The sequence below is a fragment of the Mus pahari genome, chromosome 11 (assembly GCF_900095145.1).
Source record: "Mus pahari chromosome 11, PAHARI_EIJ_v1.1, whole genome shotgun sequence".
In the NCBI taxonomy this organism is placed as follows: Eukaryota; Metazoa; Chordata; class Mammalia; order Rodentia; family Muridae; genus Mus; species Mus pahari.
Window position 1 is genome coordinate 47,594,310 of NC_034600.1, and position 5,056 is coordinate 47,599,365.

The window sequence follows — 5,056 nt, forward strand, 5'->3', positions numbered from 1 at the left end:
TAGCCCTGGCTGTCCTGGAACTCACTTTGTAGACCAGGCTGGCCTCCAACTCAGAAATCTGCCTGCCTCTGCCTCCCAAGTGCTGGAATTAAAGGCGTGCACCGCCACCGCCCAGCTCACTTTTCTTTTTATCTAGAAAGTTGAAAAAAAAAAAAAAAGCTGTGTTTCAACCAAATCGTTTAAAAACAAAACAATACAAATAAAAAAACTGATGATGTTTTTTGTAAGTCAAAGCTGCTTGCATAAGCTCGATCTCTGATTGCTTTGGTTGTTTTTCTATTTTTCCCAGGAAGCAAGATGTGTGATAACAGCCAGTAAGTGAAGAGAAAACCCTATCAAGAGTCCCTCATGCCCTCTGACAGAAACTGGCAGAGAAAGAACCCTCCCATCATGCTCCACTCCAAATTTAAGGGCCGCTCAGAGCCTGCAATGTCCAACCTTCTGTTTGACAGTGAAGCGTGGCTTCTCCACCCACAACACAGCTGGCTTCTGAGTTGTCGCATCAATGTCACCTGCAAAGCATTCTTTGCTTGAGATAATTTGGCAGCCTGTTCCCATCCTGGGACACTGGAGTGCAGCCAATCTCTCGGTATGGATGATAGCTTGGAGGAAGCTCCGGTGGCTGTTGGCGTAGGGCTGATCGAAGGCGGGTGATTTTGAGCAGTTTGGAAGGCAGAATACACTCATGGGCTTAGCAATCTATTACTCAGAAGAGTAGGAACACTGTACCCAGGTTTTCAGTTAGTAAAAGATCTACAAATAAGCTAGTTTCCTTTATTTACTTTATTTTGCTTTTCTGTTCATTGAAAGAGCATTCAATAAAAAGAAACAACCAAGTAGAAGAAACCGATGAGCCCCAACCAAGCTGAGCTCCTCCAGTAACCGATTTTGAAACGGGAGTCGTCCATTCAGATACAAGATCATTTTGGCATGTTGACCTAATGGTAGGTTGGTTGGGAAGTATTCATGATATCAAAATGAGGATAATTAGTGGAAACAACAAGCCAACACATTGGCTGCTACCTTATTTTCACATTTATAGTTGCCATGAGAAAAGGCTTATCTTCCCCCAGGTTAAAAATGATAAGCTAGTTCTGATAGCAGTGCATCAAGAAAAGCTCATAGCCCCATTGGTAACATTACCATGTGAGGACAAAGCTGGTTTCACAGTAGTAGCAGGCCAGAGAGGGGCTGATATTTATTCATAGGAGCTTGTGGTAGTCGTTAATGAAGCACTCTTTCTGAAAGAAATACTAATATAAACTAATATATATATATATATATATATATATATATATATATATGTATATATATATAGGTTAAAAGTAATACATATACATATATATATATATATGTATATGTATATACGTATATATATACATATGTGTGTGTGTGTGTGTAATCAATGTTAGCTGAGTCTCACACTATCTAAACTTAATAAGTATCCTGACTTATTAGATTCAAGAATACCTGTTGTATTTTTACATGTTAATGAAATATAAAAACACTTGATAAATTTCAAAACAGAAGCTTAAAGAGTTGTTGTGTTTCTGATCCAGAATTGAAGTTTCTACTTTTTAGAAAATATATACCTTGGTATGATACATCAGGACATGGAGAGAGTATCTTGATCAAGCTAAGCAGACTTTTGGACCTAAGGATGTAAGTGTGGTACCACCTCTGAAAATAACTGGGTCGTTTAACCTTCCTGTCCCATAAGATTCTGCCTACTTCCATCTGTGGGAAATCTTTAAGGGGAAATCAGGTTACGTGTGTGCAAATCAAACTTATTGGTTCAAGAGTGACTGGTTTTTTTTTTTTTTTAACTGAATTGGAAGTGAAGGGACCATGAGGAAAAACTCTAGTGAACTGTGCACCACTTCTTGCACTACTCACACAGAATATTAGTGTTATTCCAACTGCATTTGGTTTCTGTGTATAATAGTGGAGATTTTCAACTGTTTTGTGTATTGATGACACTATTTTCCCCATACGCTTGGGATACTTTTAAAATGGGTTATCCATTACAAATCTAAGAGCTTTCAAATCAGTGAAGGAAGAAGACATGGCAGTACAAGTAAAGCCGTTATAATGAGTAATTGGGTAGACCCTTTCCTTGTTCTCTGGGCGCTACACATAAAGCTTGCCGCGTACATCCTGATACATCTGCATTTAAGGCAAAGTATTCTATGAATATAGACAGCCAGATAGATGATGACTATAGACACATTATATATATTTATACACACACACACACACACACACACACATTATATTATAGAGACAGATATAGACAAAGATATAGTTATATGGATTGTATGGACATATAGTTAGAAAAAATTATTCATTATGCTATCAATATCTACTAATGTATACTGTTATAAGAAACACAACAAACAACTGATATCTTTGTTTGTAGAACCAAAGAGGTAGAGCAGAATAAACCTTTCTTCTCTAGGTTCACCCATGCGTCCACACATACCTGCCGTACACATTTGCAGCCTCACTAGCTCTGCCTTCCCCAGGTTTCATTCCTTTGTCTGAGCCCTGCTCTGGATTTTAGCCTTAAAGCCCTGAAAGTCATGCACAGAAGTTCTTCTCTGGACACGGCTCCAATAGATCACTATGAACACAACCAATACGCTGGACGGTTTACTTTCAAGTCTTTTATAATTAAGGCTCCACAATGTTGGTGGTGTGTCCAAGTGAGGTCATATGATTCATGTCTGCTTGAAATGTAATTTTCAAATTTTCTTTCAAATCCATTTCAGTACACTCTTTGTCGTGTGTATTTTATACTGCTGTGTATTATATTGATATATATTCAGATGTGGTCATGTAGCCATAGTGGTTTTTATTTAACTGTGTATAGTGTCCTATAGAAAGCTATTTAGAAGATTAAGAATCTTCTTTTCCCTCTTTTTTCTTTTTTATTAATCATTCCATTTGTTTACATCTCAAATGATATCTTACTTCCTGCCCACTCCTCTACCAACCCCCATCCCACATCTGCCCACCCCCTTCCCCTTTGCCTGTATGTGGGTGCTTTCCCCTCACTCTCCCAGTCCACCCCTCTAGCATCCCCCTATCCTGGGGCATCAAACCTCCCTGGGATCAAGGATTCCCCTCTCATTGCTGTCAGGCAGGGCCATCCTCTGATCCATATGTATCTGGAGCCATGGGTCCCTCCCTGTACACTCCTTGGTTGGTGGTCTAGACTCTGGAAGAACTGGTTGGTCAGGCCAGTCTATGTTGTTCTTCCAATAGGGTTGCAACCCCCCTCTACTCCTCCTGTCCTTCTGCCAGCTCTCCTACCAGGTTCCCTGAGATCAGTCTGATGGTTGGTTCCAAGCATCCAGATCTGCACTGGCCAGCTTCTGGCTGGACCTCTCAAGGAACCACCCCACTAGGTTCCTGTCAGCAAGCGCCTCTTGACCACGGCAACAGTGTTGGGTTTGGTATCTGCTGCCATGATGGATCCCCAGGTGGGGCAGTCCCTGGTTGGCCCTTCTTTCAGTCTCTGTTCTATTTTTTAGTCCCTGTTCTTCCTTTGGACAGGAACACTTCTGGGTTAAAAACTATGAGGTGGGTGGGTGTCCCTGTCCCTCAACCAGGGCCTGTGCCTATTAACACTGCCCACCTAATTGTATATTCAGATAACTTCATTTTCTACTAACGACCAGTATAACAACAGAAAATATTTTCTCTTCATAAAATCTTAACAGGACTTCCCAACAAGAATAAAGGGAAGGAAGAAAATCTGGAATGAGTAATAGCCCCCGTCTTTCTATAAAATTACTAAATAAGGAGAAACATCAAACAGACAGAGCCATTTAAAGCTAATAAAGAGACACTGCCTTTTAAGTGACTTGTCTGCTCTTGGAGTGAAGTGCAGAAAGAGCTTTGGGTCTTGAGGTTGCCTTTAATGTGTTGTGTCCTCATTGGCCTTCCACTTCTCCCCCTTACTGCCTCCAGTTGCTGCCACAGAAAAAGCCTACAGCATCCCTGCAACTTCAATGGCAGGAGCACCCTGCTCCCTGCAGGCATCTGTGCCCTTTTGCTCAGTCTTTCTACAAACTCCGCAGCTCTGAGGATATCTACAGAAAGCTATAGAACAGGTCCTGGTTCCCTTTATGATCTCGCTTCTCACTTCTTCCACTCATGTTCACGGGCCTCAATAAGCCAATATTCTCCCCACTGCAGGGGGCTTTGATGCTTCTCTTCAGAATTAGCCTGCCCTTTGAGTTTTCTTTCTTTATTGCAAGTGATATAGGATGCCCCTGGTAGTTTATAAACTGCAGTTCTACGAGTGTGGTCTTTTAAGCATTTACTACCACTGCACTATGTTGTTTTTGAATAAAACTCTCAATAAGAAAAAAAAAAAAACCCACTGGATCTTCTTGACTTTGGAATGGGAAATGGTGTAAGCCACTCTGTGTCTGGGACCATATTGTTTACTATGTAAGTTCATTAACATTTTTTCAGGTTTATTTCAGTTTTCTGACATCTTTGCCAGTTAATCTGCATTCACACTATATTGGAGATTCTCGCTGAACCACAGCCACCCAACCAACATGCATCATGCATTAATAAGTTCTTTTGGACACACATCCACCTTTTGAGATAGAGTCCATGTCAGGTTGAGGTAACAAGGCTAACAGCAATGTTCTAGAATCATATGTCTTTCTTCAAAATTAGTCACATAGAATGCAAGGTACCACATCCTTCTAAATTATGAAAATTGTAAACAAGTGATTCCCACAACCCAGAATAGGTCTTCACTCAGTTCCTCAAATGTAATACATGGTGGGATCTAGAAGCTGAAAGACCAGTAATTTTTCCAGTAGCTTTCCAAGTTACCACAGGACTAGTCTGAATATATGTCAGAGACTAAGAGTCTCAAGTTGCAATTTTCCCACCTCTGTCTTGATTTTCTTTTCCTGCTTTGAGATTCCATGAATTTGGAGTTCCATTCATTTCCCACCACACTGGCCACACTCAAAGATGCTAAACAGCAAAACTTAAGTTAAAATAAGTACTCCTTCTGAACTTCCTT

At 40.5% G+C, this 5,056-nt stretch overlaps 1 pseudogene; it reads right to left on the bottom strand.

The window, feature by feature from the left end:
- Positions 1-687, bottom strand: part of LOC110328885 — a 120,686-nt pseudogene extending 119,999 nt beyond the window's left edge.
- Positions 688-5,056: the final 4,369 nt, after the last annotated feature.